At 33.0% G+C, this 18352-nt stretch overlaps 2 long non-coding RNA genes across 2 annotated transcripts in view; one reads left to right on the top strand and one right to left on the bottom strand.

The window, feature by feature from the left end:
• The window catches only part of LOC140049363 (uncharacterized), a 423758-nt gene that overhangs the window by 252463 nt on the left and 152943 nt on the right, over window positions 1-18352 (bottom strand). The window lies entirely within an intron of this gene.
• LOC140050289 (uncharacterized) lies at window positions 1926-6307 on the top strand. The gene is made up of 3 exons (XR_011845379.1): window positions 1926-1954; window positions 5527-5739; window positions 5918-6307. It is a non-coding gene; the product is annotated as an uncharacterized lncRNA (long non-coding RNA).

Raw genomic sequence — 18352 nt, 5'->3', positions numbered from 1 at the left:
GTAAACTGTAATATAATACACTGCAAAACAGTTATATTAATTTATTGAAGCTTACAACTTGCAGAAAATAATCTGGAAATGTAATCACGCATAGTAAAATGTAACATTCCTCTACACATAACCAGGTAGGCCATATCTCTAGATACAACAATCTGAATCACTCTAAACAAACATTTATCATATGAAAAAGCAATTGTTTAAATTTGTTGAGAAAACAATGTATTGCGTGAAAAATAAGTGTTTGACGATTGACTGCCAATGTTGTAGTGATATAAAACAAAATTTAAGTCAAAGGTTAATATCATTACTTCTGGTCAATTGAAAAATTCAGTCATTACCTTAATTAATACAAAAATATATACATTTTTGACAATTTAAGCCCAATATTTTGATGTTATGCGCATTCGGTAACGAAATTTGAGGTTATCGGGTCAAAGGTCAATATTATGATTTCCAGTCACTTTTGGGAAAAATATTTCGTTAGACCAAATATTAACATTATATTGTGAATATTTTAAGACCAACCTCATGTTTCTGTCAGTAGTTATCGAGATATGACCATACTAGGGTCAAAGGTCACAATTCCGGAAATGATTATTCCGGCCATTTTTCTAATAAAATGTTGTATTAGAGTGAATAAAAACATATGTGATCTAAGCAATTAAATTATACATCAACCTCAAATGTATTTTTTTCAAAAGTTATTAAAATCTGGCTAATTTAGTATTGATTTGAAGGTAATTTATATTTCTGTTTGATAAACCACATTGTTTTAATTGATTTTGCATGGACATGCAACTTAAAGTTAGAATAATCGAAAGGGAAATAAAATTAAACTTAACATTATACTATTGAGGTAATTACTGTACTTTTATTAGTTAAATTCGTCTGCTTTATTAGATTCTTCTTGGGCAAAATTTAGCGCTAGGCTTAGGCCTATATAGAACATAACTTGTAGGTGCGGCCAAGTCTACGTCTGGCCCCACACTCGAAATGGAATCAAACACATAGTAAGCACAAGCTTATTTTTATCAGTTAGAAAATCAATTTAAATAATCCTTTTGATTATAATTAATAGTGGAATTATAAAATAAAAAATGTATACTTACGAAAAATAATATTTAATGAAAAGAAACAATACCCACATAGTTTTTAACACTATATATATGTATGGTGTATTGAGCGGAATTTTCCTTTAAAATCAAATTAATACAAAAATCATTATTCAATAAGCGCACGTGTTGAAGCAGCCTAAAAATAATTTAGTTCATAGTATAGTATCACTATCAACCCTCGATAACAACAATGGAAGGTTACTTTTGAATGACGTCACCGTATTAAATAGTCAGTTTAAAATTGTATCGACAGAGCTAAAATATTATTGTAAATGGCAGATTTGAAATTTATTTTAAATTACTTGTATTAGATACTGAGTATGTTGTTATAAATTAACAGCTTGGTAGTGTAAATTAGATACTTGAAATCTAAGCCTACAGCCTGCGTTGCTGTGTCACCTTGCTCTTCGCTTCTTGACGTGTAGTATTTGAATTGTTATCGGGTGGTTGTAATCTGCTTGGCGATTTAGGACTAGATAAAAGCTTGGCTATCCCCATATTGTTGGTGGTTTGACGAATAATAAATTAAAAATCTGTAATTTGATGATATAATGTATAACACATTAAAACCAAAATTATAAATTTTAAAATTATTTAATTTACTGGAAAACAATGTCACTAAAACTGCATCCATACAATTGTAATGTAAATTTATAATATAGAAATATATTTCATTATTTTAATTTCGCCTTCGTTTTACTTTTGGTTTAGCATCTAATGCAATTCCGTACTTTCCAATTGAAAAATTCTATGGCAGATTTCAAATTATTAGGCTTTCAACTCTTTCATTTTCAGATTAATCTGGGTGCTGGGATACAGCTGCCACAAGATAAGTGGAGGTATGTCTGTGGCCAAAAAAAGCCTTCAATGTTTTTAAGTCTTTGTTGGTAGCAGCATGGTGGAAAAAATGGAGAGAGGCAAAACCAGCCCTCACACTAAGTAAATATAGTGCAATTATTATTATGAACGCACGATGCGATGTTTTTTTTTTATATTGGTATATATGGTTTTACATTTGTTTCAACCATTGTTATTTTGTTTGTTACTGCAGGGAATCTAGGCTTAAAGTTTATTTGTTTGTAACAAAAAACTTATCTAGGCTTCCTTCTAGACATGCTTTTTACTATGTAACATCTTTTTTTGTATGTGTAGAGAATTGTTTAATTAACGAAACGAAATGTAGGAGTTTTGGAAAAATTCTATAAAGTAATATGACTTTAATGTTTAAATTACTACACTAATTTTGATTGTACAGTTTTACTGTTTACTACATTACATGGGTTAATTATTAAAACTGATCAAGTATTTCATTTCAAAATTAGTCTAAAACGCAAACCAGCGAATTTTCGCGCGATAAAAAATCTTCGGAAAACCCCATGCCTGTTTTCAAACCATGACCGCTTGATGGCCGTCAGAGTTAGCAGAGTGATTTCTTTTGTATGTTATCAGATTTTGAATAAGCTTTAATTTGATGCGTAAAAAGGCTGGTATCAATTTTCATGAGAATAGTTTGACCTATTGCGCATTTTTAAACTGGTTTATTGAGCGGAATTTTCCTTTAAAATTCTTGATTTGACCAAGGGAATAAAAAAATCAAATAGTCGATAAGCGCACATGTTGAAGCAGCCTAAAAATAATTTAGTTCATAGTAATAATAGTATCAACCCTCGATAATAATGTAAGGTTCCTTTTGAATGACGTCACCGTATTTAGTAGTCAGTTTAAAATTGTATCGACAGAGCGAAAATATTATTGTAAGTGGCAGATTTGAAAGAAGTTCCAGAATTTATTTTAAATTAAATGTATTAGATACTGAGTATTTTGTTATAAATTACCAGCTAGGTAGTGTAAATTAGATACTGAGTATTTTGTTATAAATAACCAGCTTGGTAGTGTACATTAGATACTTGAAATCTAGGCCTGCGTTACTGTGTTGCCTTGCTCTTCGCTTCTTGTCACGTAGTGTTTGAATTGTTATTGGGTGGTTGTAATCTGCTTGGCGATTTAGGACTAGATAAGAGCTTGGCTATCCCCATATTGTTGGTGGTTTGACGAATAATAACATATAAAAATCTGTAATTTAATGATATAATGTATAACACATACTAATCATAATAATTATTGTTTTATACAGATAAAGATTTAAAGTCACTAGCATCGGATATGAAGAAGGGAAAGAAAGGCCAGTCAAAATTGAGGGGGTGGGGGATAACAATAATCAACAATGCAGTAATTAATTTGCCTTTGACAAAATAGGATAAAAGACATTATTATTTAATTGAGCATGATCATTTCATTAAAATTTTCACCAGTTTTTCCTTTATTCAATTTCCTTATACAATTATCTCCAATAATCTCAACAATTAAAAGATTTCATTAATTTCAAGTATAGCCTTATATTATTACTTCCAACTCACTATTTCTTTTACTCCATGAATTTCACGTTACTAAACACACAAAGATGATTTAAGAGGAAATACGTAGTGAAAGCATGTTTCAGCAGTGATGATTAAAAGGACTAAAAGAAAAATTAGTGAACATGAATCAAGAGGAAAAGGGAAAAGCTGAGGGAGAAGTTAGTTGTGAAAGGTTATATACCAAAAGGAAAGGAAGTGTGAAGAGATAGCGAGCAAGGTGGACATACTAACAATTAAAAAGAAAAAACTTGATAAAGAAAGAAAGATTAATATTAATCAATTGGAAGTAAAGAAGAAAGAGAAAATCATGGAAATCAATAGATATGAAACAAAGAAATCTTGTAATATTAGAACAAAAAAAAAGTTTAAAAAGGAATGCGAGAGTTGGGGCCTACATGGGCATGGGACTTCAAGAGGAGGGAAAAAATTCTGGGGAAAACAAGTTAATTTTATTTTAATAATGGAAAAATATTATCAGGTGGGTTCTCGTCAATTGCCAGTAATGATTCTGTTACTCTATTAGAGTGTGTGATGCAGTTCTTGGATGAGAGAATTTGAAGAGAGAGAGATGCTAAGCAAGTTGAGAGCGACGATAAATGACAGAGGCGAGTGTGAATAAGAAATTTAATAACTTATTGAGTGAATATAGGAATGATGTTTGTGGTGATAGTGTTGATAATTTAAAATACTTGTTTTGTAATGCACATTTTTTGTTGGGTTTGTCTAACAAGTCAGATTTTATTTAAAAAAACTTTGAATTAAACAAATAGGTACAAGGTTGGGTAGGGATTGTTTGGGGAAGTTTGCAAGGTTTCAATATGCGGGGAAATCTGCTACTTCAATCAAGATTGATTAGGACTGTTTGCGATATTTTAGGGCCACGTGGGGATCAAAAGAATGGGACAAGACAACAGTGGGAGGGTTATTGTTTTAAAAAGGGTATTAAATCTTTAGTTTTATTCATTTAGAAAGAATAGATTTAATATTTAATAATTTTTTTGAAGGTCCTGGTACTATTTATTTTTATGATATTGATTTTATTATTAATTTTAAAAGATAATTTGAATTTGAAAGTAGAAAGCTTTTACGTAGTAATAATACACAATATGTTGATTTCTTTAAGTATGTTCAAGCTATGTTTATTTATTTTCATCATCACGATATCAATGATTTTATTACTAATTTTAAAGATAATTTGAATTTGAAAGTAGAAAGTGTTTTGCAATGACTGTTTAAGTTGTAAAATTATGTCATTAATTAGAGCATTAGGATTAATTTATTTTGGTTACTTTTACGTAGTGATACACAATATGTTGATTTCTTTAAGTATGTTCAAGCTATGTTAAATTCAGCAGCAGTTTATTATTAAGTACGTCAATTTCTCATGCTTTTAAGTTGAATGAAGAAAATTAAGTTTGGATGAAATTGAGAGCAAGTGACACGACTGATGAGATGACAGAGAATGTTTTGCGAGAGTTGATGATAGGGGTTTGTTAAGGTGACAGAGAGACAGTTGAATGATTTTGTTGAGGAAGGGTGTTTTAGTGAGGAGCCGAGTGAAGAATTGCGCAAGAAGATGATGGGTGCTTAATTAACTAATCTTGTGAGCAAGTTTGAATTTGCTGATTTAGATTTTAGTTTGTTTAAACACAGAAATGCTTCCCTTTATTTTCATTCAAGCATTCAAATGATTAAAAGAAACAGAACAATTTCATAATGGCTAATTTAAAAAGTTCTTTCTTCAAAAAGTAGAAAGTGTAAAAAAAGACAGAAGATGAAGTACTAACTTGAGTAAAAGCAAAAATAGAGGAGGCAAATAAAACCAAGGTTCAGAAAGAATTAAAAAAACAAACCGAAAAAGCTCTCTGGGAATGGACCATGCTGCACCACTGATGACATTAAACGGGTATTAAAGGGAAGGGGTAAAATGGAAAAATGTGCCATTCTAAAAGATGAATTAAGATATATTTCAAAATTTGTTTTTCATATAAAAGAGTCGATCAACATTAGAAAACATGGAAAAATCATGAACAGAGATGAAGGAGCCCACGAATTGTCACACATTTATGATCAACTATTGGAGAAGGGGGCACGTCCTTTTGGACCTATTGGTGGCGCTATACCAACTCATCGTCGTCATGGGATTAACAACGCTAGACGATGAAACGCCAGTTGAGAATGAAACCTGATAGGTTTCGAAACGTACTGTAAGTTTGCTTATACTATTTTTGGTTGTTCAAAAAGAAATTTTATGTAATACCTATTCCACAACCAGATGAAATTCTTCCTACATGCAAAAAGTGCTGCACATTCCAAAATTGACGACTAAAGAGTATTATTTCTCCCGAAAACTAGTCATGTTTAATGACACATTTTCTTCCCCAGGAAAACAAAATGAAGCAACAACTGTGTTGTGGCATGAAGATGAGGCAGGTAGGAAGGCATCAAACATCGCCAGTTCCTATGTGCACTTTGCTCTTTCAAAAAGAGATGCCACAGAAATCATTTTATGGGCAGAAAATTGTGGTTCCCAAAACAAAAACTACACGCTATTTTCTGCTATGCCATTATTAGTAAATGACAATAGAATATGCGCACAAAGTATAGCCATAAAATACCTTGAAAAGGGACACACTTTCATGGCTGCAGACAGCGTACATGAATGCATAACAAAGGCCATTAATAAATTACCCATGATATGTGATTTTCAGGAAATGCAAGAAGTTATCCGAACTTCCAGAAAGAAAGCAGTCAATACAATAGAGTTGACGTATGACGACATGTGGCTATTTAAAAATGAAGCTAAAAAGTCTATTTAGTTGTTAATAAAATAAAGATAATTGAATATCACAGAGGTTCACTTAACATGTTTGTTAAGGACGACCATGAGGGTATATTTAGAGAAATTGATTTCCTGAAGCCACGTTTCAAATCCCAGGTTAGTGATTAATGAGAACCCTTTGAATCTAATTGATCACATGCCAGAAGAAAGAGATATTACTGGTGTTAAAATGAATGATCTTAAGAAACTAAGTAAGTGTATGCCTGAATACAAAAGAGTATTTATTAACAACTTGCCGGTAAATGATGATTCCTTGGATCTAGAAATTGTCGCCGAATATGAATGAAATGTGGATAGGTCTTAAACGACAATTGGAATCAATAAATGAATTAAATTGAGAAGCTTAAACGATTTACATTTATATTGGTTAGTGTTTTAATTACCGTATATTTCGGTGTATAAGTCGCACCTGTGTATAAGACGCACCCCCTAACTGAGAGTAAAATATCGGTGTTTTTTATATCGTCGATGTATAAGACGCACCTTATTTTTCATCAAAACAATGTTTTTTTAAATTGTAATCAATATTATTGTAATAATATATTTTGTTATATCTACAACGGCGTCCTTTATTTAGGTTTTTTTATACCTAGGCTCGGCCGCGCCCAGCCTCAACAAGTTCTTTCTAACTTGTTATTCATGAGTTTCGCCGCAACATCGAGTGCATGACCGTGTGTGTAACACGTGTGTGGGCTAGCCTCGCTCGATCATTTCGAGAGGGCGCACGTTTTCACGGACAATCGTATTCGATTAGTATCTATGTATCCGAGAAGTCTATACGCTAGGTCCATGCTATAATCAACTGGAGAATATACTAATCGAATACCGTACACCATGTGGCCGCCAAGAAGGGCTTGCGCTAGGCTAGGGGTACGGCGGTCGTGCGTATAACTATAAATACACCATGTGGCCGCCAAGAAAAGGCTTGCGCTGGGGGTACGGCGATCGTGCGTATAACTACTGTATAAATAAATACTATTCCAATCGTACGTAAACGTTTACAAATGAAATTTTATCGGAGCGCCATAATGAACAAATCTTTTCATCATATTTAGTATAACATCATGCTAAAATGCCTTGAAAACTAGGCAGAAGCAGGTTGCCGTTACGTTAGTTAGTTACTGTAGCTAGGCCTAACCTAGCAAACGAGGTGACGATAGCCTAAGGCCTAGGCCTATGTACAATCTGTGTGGTGAGGCATTTATGTTCGGTGTATAAGACGCACCCTTAATTTAGAGGTCAAATTTGCGTGTCAAAAGTGCGACTTATACACCGAAATATACGGTAATTAGTGTTTTAATTAATGTACACCCTTACCCCAAAAAACATTTTAACATAAAACGCTAATATTAATAACCTTAGCAAAAAATGCAAGTACATACAATACATCCCTATATTTTTCTTGTTGAAATCAATTTTTTTACTCTGTAGGATTAAAATGATAAAAAGTAAGTTTAACTGTGTACGGTGACCCTCTCCAACCCATTAACTATACATTTGGAAAATACAATTATATAAAAAAAGCTTCATTTAAAAAAAATCGATAGATCTGCATAAAACAAAACAAAAATATTATCCTGTTCAGCTCAACCGAAAGATCGCAGTTACGTTGTTTTGCCACGGAAAGATCGCAGTTACGTTGTTTTACCACGGAAAGATCGCAGTTACGTTATTTTGCCTCAGAAATGACTTTCACTAAATACACGCTAATCCCAAGGCAAAACAACGTATCTCTTAAAAGTGCTAATAACTTCTTATTTTATTGGCTGTTTTAATAAAAAAACGTATGCAATTATAAATATTATAAATATATAATCATGCAAAATTTCGCATCCTTACACTAATTTTTTCATGAATTGCAAACAGCCAAACTTTAAATCCATTTTTCTCGAAAAGTCATATTTTGTAGTTACGTGGTTTTGCCTTGGAACGGCCGAGTAGATTGTTTAATTATTTATAAAATCCAATAAAAAAATTCTTACTTTTATTAAGTTATCGTTGTAAATTTTAACATTTACCGAAGTTTTAAACTCCCCGCGGCTCGTGTCGAACGTGCGCGTACGAGCTACAAGTACGTTGCTACGGGAGCCGCTGATTACGCACTCTATTTTTTCGAAATCTCAATTTCCAAACATCGCACTAGCGAGATGTACGTGAATATTGATTACAATTTAAACTATGCAGAATTCATTCAAAAAAATCTTTGTGTTACAGTTCTAGATAAATTAAGATATATCACAGTAAAAATTGTACACAGATAGTGTCAACCTAAAAAAAAACCTTGTGCAAACATTCTCAAAACTACTTTTTATTGACTATCCCAACTTGGGCTATACAGAAGACAATTTATGACAACAAATGTATCAAAATTTAGCTTGTATTAGATGTATGTAATTTACAAGCGGTCACACACACTTGAAGAGCATGTCACACACGTTCTCGAGTTCATTTAAACATGTTATTTGCTTTTTCAGATACTTTCCAGAGTCACTTAGCATCAAATGGATTTTCGAAAGATAACATATCGAACAAATCCTCAAAGTTTAACAATTAAATAAGATATCGGATTTAAATCGACTCGTAAAAAGAAAGTTAATTTTAAAAAACTGAAATTGCTTTCAACGTGATGCACCTAAAACTTAAAGAAGATGTTACAGCGAGTTTGTTGTTAAAAGGTTTTTGCTAATTTTTAAATACATTATTTAAAAATTATTCAAATTTCTTCCGTTCCTTTTTCATTAAATACTTATGAACTTTATAGATCATAGTTTACTGCCAACCAGTATGGATCATGACGACAAAGCTATTCTTCCGAAATGACAAATGCTTGAAGCGTAGAAATACGAACACGTTATTCAAACAAGTTCTAGATAATGTTGTAATGGTCAGACAAGCCTTCATTAACAACTCGAAAGCCTGCTTATTTTGAATCGGCATTTATTTATTATATGCCATCTACTGTAGAACACTCTGTCAGAGTTACAGATTAAATTTTTATATATAATACATTATTTTGTAACATAATACATTATTTTGTAACAAAATACATAGTCTAAAATTAAGCAGTAGACAGCTCTAAAACATCATAAATCAGACAAGTTTAGTGTTAACGATCTAAAGGCTAAAGGTGATAGGTGTTCAAAATGGTGATTTGTGCAACTGAGAAAGTAGACAATTTTATACCGTACATACAATGGCGGCGGGCGTAAGTTCTTTACCATATTTTGAAGCGCGCCATACTATATATTCTCGTCTACATAAAAAAGAAATATTGTCCAAAAAGATTAGGATGTTGTTAAAAATACGTTTTTCTATGCATTACCTAGGTCACTCTCTAGCCTCGCTTCCGACAATAATTTGCCTGCCGCTGTGAAAGCTAACTAACCTCGTGCTGGCAGTAGGAAGCGTGTGCCCGTCTCAAACATACCACTAACCAGTCCCCGCGAGCCAGGCCTAGTCCCTTATAGACGATCATCGGCCTTAATATATTACTAGTTTTTTGGCTTAGCTTAATTAAGTACATTCAAAACCCAAGTTGAAACTTGATCTAATTTAAAACTAAAAGGGTATATTTTTATATAGGGCCTAGCCTAGGTTAGGTAGTAGGCATATAGCCTAGGCTAAATAAATTAATAGAAATAATGATTTTTTATTTAATAAGTACTAATAATTAATAGTAAATAAATTATCCATTTGTTTACAGACACTCAACCAAACCAAGAACACGATAAAGATGGTGGGGTGCTTTGCACCAGATTGTAATCAGTGGTCGTGAAAAGTGCAATCTGTTTCGGCAGTTTCCGAAAAAGATGCTAAACAAACCTAAATAAGATAGATGGGTAAAATGAGTAAAGTAATTGCATTTTAACGATTCTTTTTCAAGAATTTTTCTATTTATAACTTTTATTGTTTTTTATGGGTAGACTGTACACTAATTACAAGTTGATGTCATTTTGTCAAAATAGGCGTAAGCAAAGATTTTATGCTCCGTTAAATATAATATACAAGTTGATTAAAATAATCTTTTCGCTCAGTGAATGCACCATTTATAAAAATTATATTATAATTTATTATTAATGGTATTAACAAGTATACTGTATGTTTTGCTCATCATTGTCATAAATTGTTTACTCTCATTTACTTTTCTTGTTTTTATCTACTGTTTTTGAATCATTGTTCTTTGTTTCACATCCCCTCGGTTGCATATCAAGTTTCTCTTTTGCTTACAAATACACATTTCTTTTAACAGGCGTCAAGATACGCAACAAAGGCAAGTTCTTTGAAGAAACCTTGTGCAATAAGCCTCCCCTGCCAAAGAAGAGGAAGGTTGGTTGCCGTTATTGTTGATTGTGCATGTGCCTGTTGTTTATAAAGAATGTCCTCAGGTAAATGAGCCAGAGAATTCGGTTGTGGAACCTACATCTATAGAATTATTGGATGTTGTGGAACCTACATCTAACAAATTATTGGATGTTGTGGAACCTACACCTAATGAATTATTGGATGTTGTGGAACCTACATCTAATGCATTATTGGATGTTGTGGAACCTACACCTAATGCATTATTGGATGTTGTGGAACCTACACCTAATGCATTATTGGATGTTGTGGAACCTACATCTAATGCATTATTGGATGTTGTGGAACCTACATCTAATGCATTATTGGATGTTGTGGAACCTACATCTAATGCATTATTGGATACCTCTGCTGACAAATCGAATTTGCAAAGAATGAAGGAATCTGTCGTGGCAAAAACACAAATAACAGTGTTGAAATATGAACTTGAACAAAAGTATAAAGTAATTAAAGAACTTAATAATGAACTAAAATATGTAAAATACAAGTTCTGCCCAAATGCTAAATGATCAAGAGATAAAAAATGAGACGGGTCTGCCAGATAAGGCAACCTTGAGTGTTATTGTTAACCATGTAAAGAGGTATGATGGTGCTATTAATTACTTTGAACACACTGTGCAGAATGTAAAATTAGAAGACCAGGTGCTTCTCACTATGATACGGATGAAGCAGAATTACACCCAACAACATCAGTAAAGAATGTCTTCATAACCTTTGTTGATGTATTACATCAGTTACTCTACGATGACACCATGTCTGTCATGCCCAGTAGGCAAAAGAATGCAAAGAATATGCCTGAATCATTCAGTGGATCATTTACCATTTGTCGTATCATTATTGATTGCACAGATGCAAAAACCAACGCACCAAGGTTGTTAAAGGACCAAAAGTCAATTTATTTACAATATCGGTGCATGTACTCAATGAAGATGTTGCTAGGTGTGAACAAAAAAACGTCTGTATTTCAGTTAAATAATTTTTTTTTCAACTACTTTTTGGTGAAAGTTAATATCTATTATAATACTTCAAAATGACCCACTTTTTTTGAAAGATCTTTGTAACATTTTTTTTGGAATTAGTCAAAGGGACAATACATCTTTAATAAACAAAAGAGTTGTTATACTGTCCCTGGTTTTATTTATATTGACTAATTACATTGCTTATAATGTATGGAAGCATTTTACTTTTGAAAAAAAAAAAAATAAAACCTTTAACTAAATACAATATGCGTGTTTACCATTGAATCTCAAGGCCTTAAAAATGTCACTGAACGCTTGGGCTGTTGCCCAGTAACGCAAGGATGTCACGTGGTATTGTGACGTCAGAACGTGATGATCAATATCAAACAATAATCAAACAAATGCACTGTAGGCTTTATAGGGAACACCTACCTCTAATACTAATTAGTACTTACTATAAATAGCTAGGCCTATAAAGTAGTAGTATATAGGCCTAATACTTGAATACAATATTAACTAGATTTGAACGCCACGTGCATGTACGTATGACCTGATAATAATATGTTGTTGCTAAATTTTGTCTATTTTGTGCCTTATACAGTATAGAAAGTATAATACATAAACATAAACTTTTGCAATTTAAATGATTGAAATCGGATTTTCCATTCAAAAGTTATGGCCTGTTAAAGTGCCCAAAAAACAGTGATTTTTGCTTGAAAAATGGCATTTTTTTCAAATTATATTTGGAACCATTTTTGAAGGGTTATAACTTTATATTAATAACTTTAAAGTTCTTATTTTTGTCAAACCCATGGATACAACAGAGTTGTACAAGACTACTTTGTTTAGGGTGTCCTCAACATTTCTTTTTTAGATATCGCTTTTTGTGCATTTTTCCCAATTTCTCAAAAATGTCCAAGTTCTCGTCTTTAAATGAAATGGTAACCATTAAACCAGTGTGTGAATTGACTTCTTTTTTTTTTTGCATTTTTTAAAATGTTGGATGAATTGCTGGTTCTTGCTTTATTTTGTCGAACCATTTATTATGAATTTTTGTGCCAGAGTACCATTTCCAGCCATCTAGAGGTGTCATTTATCGAAATTCGGCTCGCCACAGGCCCAATCATAGTGGGTGGTATAGTCCATATAAGTCCAACCATAGTGGGTGGTATAGTCCATATAGGTTGAAGTGGCCGAAAACGGCACCTGATCTGTTATATTAATGTGGATTTTATAAACACACCTACTTTAGTGCTAATTATGTCAACAAACGACCAAACAATCCTAGGCCTAGCAAGGCTGAAATCCTATGCTAGGCCTAGCCTAAAACTAACAGGCCTAGGCTAGACCTAGTACTAGCTTGGCTGAAAGGCAAAACTTTGACAGACAATTGGAACATATCTAGGCTAATTATGGTTTTTCCAATGATTCCACGTCTTGTAGAGATGTTAATTAATCCTTAATTAAAATCCTACACACGATCTAAAGCTAATTTAAATGTCTTTTTGATCTAAATTAGTACTGTACATATATCTCTCCAGAAATGTACTTCCATCTCGAAAAACTGGTCATCATAACATTCAAATCGCCGCGAAAGTACAAAGTATGTGGCACTGTTGTATTTCAAAAGCAATAGTATAAAACAAAATATTTTTCAAACACAAAAAGATTTTTTTTTTATGAAAAAGATGAAAATAAGTGATCAAATTTCTTGATGTGATGACGTCATCCAAATCAAAATAACTCATTTTTTAACAATGTAATTCATGCGAAAGATAAATGATTAACCTAGACAATATTAAAAAGTGGTGGAAAATGTAATACGAATAAGCGAGATGCATTCTATTAAATGTGATGAGCTATGACGAAAAAGACAAAAATCCATTTTTTTTCCCATCCGTGTGGCCATATTCATGTAACAAAAGTAAATAAACTTAAAACGTAAAATTTAATTAATTTGAATTTGTCCAGACCAAGCAGGTTAAATTAGTTTTGCAATAGTAGTATGCACGTATAGTCTCATTTTATATTAAAATTGTATTGATTTCGTTACTATATTGAGTTAAAATGGAGTAGATTTATAACTTAAACGAAAATGTTTTATTTCTTTCACTCAGCATGGACAAACACCTTAAGAATTTACAATCTTTGTGTAGGGTTTGTGGCCAACGGCTTAAACTTTACAAAGGAAATCGTGCCCCCAAATCAAAAGATGATAAAAAAAAACCGAGACCTCATTGTAAAAGAGATGAAATTTGAAGTCTAAGTTCATCCACAAAATCCATGTCATTTGTGCTACATAAAACTCAGGTCAGGCACTAGAACGAATCCAACTTCAATCCTTATGTCGGAGAGTGTACAACATGTAAATCATTTACAATCTAAGGCAAAGGAGGCAGACCAGTAAAAAGGAAATGTGGTGTTGGGGCAGAACAGCATCAAATACAACAAATTATTAACCAAAAAATACATGATCATTTCAATTCACTGGTTAATCTTACACTACCATCAGTGCCAAATTCATTTGATATTATTGGTTCTTTCAATGCATTTAAATGTAGTAATTGTCATAATGCCTGTACCTACCAGTTGCTTTTCCATGTAATCATGTATCATGCAAAGAGATCATGTGCCGTCCTTACCCACCCATGCTTCATATAAGTTATTTAATAAGGGAGTTTAATCCTATAACCTATGCTTTATTATTATTATACTCTGTAGCCATTTCTATTTCAATACTGATCTATGCATGCGCACGGCTCAAATCTGTGTTCAATTTTTTACAGAAAAGTATTAGTATTTTCTATTTCATTTATGTTTTTTTCAGATTAAATTTACTGCCGTGGCATAATGGGCTCATAACAAGATGGTGGTGATAAGGGAGGGGTGAATTTTAAATTGATTATTTAGATTTGCAACACCCATCACCTAAATTCACTCAGCAATACACTGACTATTCTAGTATTTGACAGAACAGACAATTTGTACAATTTAACAACCAGTTTGATTCGCATGAAACCCCAAATCGATGGACTACACAATGCAAGATGGACGACGCGAGTACATGATGGTCTACACAATGCAAGATGGACGACGCAAGTACATGATGGACTACAATGCAAGATGGACGACGCGAGTACATGATGGACTACACAATGCAAGATGGACGACGCGAGTACATAATTTAGATTCAAATGTTGATGTAATTACATTATTTATGAAAATGAACTCCTTTTTATAAGTATATCAGAAGTAGTGGTCCATTAAATTTTATTAAATGCTTTATTTTTCAGTGACTGACAAGAAAATAAGAGTATTTGTGTTTCGAGATTACGAGTATCTTACGAGAATAATGGATTAACTGGAGCTAATGGTAAGAAATTTTTTTTAACAGGTACAGTAAAAAATTATTTCAGAATTTCACCAATCAGTATAATATAATTTTTATGACTTGCTTTTAGGTCGCCACTACTGCTTGTATTGCCATAAATCAGAGGCATCAGATGGTTTATTACCTCGTACACTTGAAACCCTCAAATCATTCCAAGATGATGGTAGCCATTTGAACCGAGCAAAATTGTATAACAATGTTGTGGCTGATAAAATACTACACATTCCAATCAATCGGGTAAAGAAACCTTTCTTTTCATTATAAAATAACTGAATTATAACATAATTAATGTACTTTGTGGTTATTTCTTTAGGTTTGTCTTCCAGGACTACACATAAGTCTTGGACTCTATCTGAAACATTTTAAGAGTTTTGAGGATGCCTGCCACCAGGAATTAGATAATGAGATGGCATTTCATCTGGCAACTTAAAACCAACAAGAAAGTTCACATCAATTAAATAAATGCATATTGCAGCTATCCAACGCACGCAAGCATGAAGAAGAGGCTAGTGGCCTTAAAGCACAAGTAAATTCATTGGAAGACTATTGTCGGTGTTCCTAATTTTAAATGAGGACATCACAAACCTCCAAGAACTGGTTGATGAGATAGTGGCAAAGAAGGGTCAGATAGACCATCATGTAAGCAGATTGTTTTAGTCTATTTAAACCCCAAATTATTATGTTAGCTTTAGAACTCCAGTGTCTGCTCCATGACATTAATCAAACATTTTTTCTGGTCTAGCCTTGTTTGCTACCCATTATTTTTTGTTTACTGTTAATAATACACTCATTACTTACTTTCAGGTAAGTCAGGCACAACATTTTAAGCTAGCCAAGCTAGATAAAGATTATGGTCCTATTTGTGGATGTTTGGATACAACTTTAAAATCTTTTGGTGCTGCAAGACAGGCATACCACGGGCAGTCATTTGTAGGAAATCAAAAAAAGATATATTTTATCAAAATTAAAAATATACATAAAATATTTTATTTCATTTTTATTCAATTTCAGCCAGAAAATCAATAAATTAACCAACATGGTGATTGAAAAGACAGAAGAGCATTGCTCTCTGCTAATACCATCTGTGCAATTAGTTGCTCTGAAATGACAGCGTCTATTTATAATTTACCTACTTTGCAACAACATTTACAACCTTTCTGCTCCTTTTGACCAGAGTATGCTTGAAAGATTAGGTAAATACCATTGATTTTAATACATTTTTCCAAATAAATTAGTACACCATGTGTATATGTCTACAATTAATTTATTTTTTATTCAACAGAAAGAAACATTTCAGCATACCTGAAGTATTTCCGAGAAATCAGCGAGACGGAACCACCAAAAATGCATTTACTGGAACACCATGTATGCAACTGGATTAGGGAATGGGGCGTAGGTTTCGGGTTTCATGGTGAACAAGGGGTGAATCGATGCATGCCCAGCTAAATAACATCATGCAGGACATAAGAGGAACAACCGATCACCTCAAAATCCGGGAGTCCGCCATAAAATCACACTGACAAGTTTACAACCACTAACTAATGATAATAGTTACAGCAAGAGATTATATTTCACCTCGTTTATATAACAGCAAATAAATAAATGTCTAATTGTATATAATATGGTGGAATACTTCATGGTAGGTAGAATCATAACCATACTTTATGAGGGCGCTATTTATGTAACGCTACGCGCGATGAAAATGTGTGTCCCATTACTGCACACGCGAGAGCGTACTATTTCGCTGCGCCAATGGGATTGTATAGGCGTATTGATATAGAGTTTTGTTGATGTTATGAGGCCTTGTTGCCCAGCAGACAATAATCAGAACGATCATTATGATAGTTGTGGTCGGCGAGTGCAGACCCGACTCGTTTTGGCCTAGCCATTTTTTAATGACATCTTGTTAAAAAACGGTAACTATTTCAGATATTTAACACACATTTGATGACTACTGTATTTATAAAAAAACTAACCTGAATATAATGTCAAGGCCTAGAAATATGATATCTATGACTCTTAACCAGCCCTACTTAAAAACATCGTAGCCATCATGATTGATCTAGGCACAGACAATGTAAAGTGGCCCAACAAAATGGGGTTCATTTTTGGTCGGGTGAAATATCGTCCACATCGAGGCAATTTTGTGATAAATAAAAGTTGCCTGCAAGTATATTGTATTAATATTAATATTATTTTGAGATATGATTATGCTAGTAATGTATGCTAGACTTTTATAGAAATAGTAAATAATATTTCCTACTTAAATTATGTTTTTATTACTATATTTGTAAAGACACCCCTACAAAAAGTGGTCCGATCCAAATGTGTACAGGCTTAATAAGTTTTCGCGTGCGCGCTCGGCCGTTCCAAGGCAAAACAACGTAACTACAAAATGTTGCTTTTCGAGAAAAATTGAATTGAAGTTTGAGTGTTTGCATTTCAACAACAAATTATCGTAATGATGTGAAATTTTGCATGAGTATATATAAATAATAATTATTATTAAATACAAAATGTTAAATAATTTAAACAATTTGATCAAAAGTTATTACCACTTTTAACAGATACGTTGTTTTGCCTTGGAAATGACGTTCATAGAATGAAAGTAATTTCTGAGGCAAAACAACGTAACTACGATATTCTGTGGCAAAACAACGTAACTGTGGTCATTTCATGGCAAAACAACGTAACTGTGATGATTTTAAAAACAATGGATTGAAACTCTTTTTGAACAACAGGGAGAGCTGGGATCATCCAATGATGGCTAGAAACTAGGTTGGCTTAACAAAAAATGCATTTGATGCTAGGCTTAGCCATTTGCATCTACTAGGCCTATTTATGATATAGACTTATTATAGCCTACCTACTACTCTGCTACTACAAGGCCTAGTACAACAATGCAAAGACGGCCGTCCTACTAGGCTAGGCCTAGCCTACATCCAACGACAGTACTGGGGTACTAGACTAGATTAGGTAGGTTTGTCAAAAATAATAGCCTAGCCTAGTTTAGAGCTTGTTTGAACTTTTTCGTAAATATAGTTAATTCTTAGAATAAATTTTAGTTGAAAAATTAGTTGTCTAGCGTAATAAGCCTAGTATTGTTTGATATCTTTTACTTTTAGTTAAGATCGTTGCTATGCATATCGTCATGCATCAGCGGTTTCTGTCTCAAAATTACGTAACTTAGCTGATTGTGTGAATTTGAAGAGAAAATCGTATGCATTTCCGTGGCAGAACAACGTATCTGGTAGATACGTTGTTTTGCC

The sequence above is a fragment of the Antedon mediterranea genome, chromosome 5 (genome assembly GCF_964355755.1).
Source record: "Antedon mediterranea chromosome 5, ecAntMedi1.1, whole genome shotgun sequence".
Classification (NCBI taxonomy): domain Eukaryota; kingdom Metazoa; phylum Echinodermata; class Crinoidea; order Comatulida; family Antedonidae; genus Antedon; species Antedon mediterranea.
This window is presented reverse-complemented; position numbering and strand designations above follow the sequence as displayed.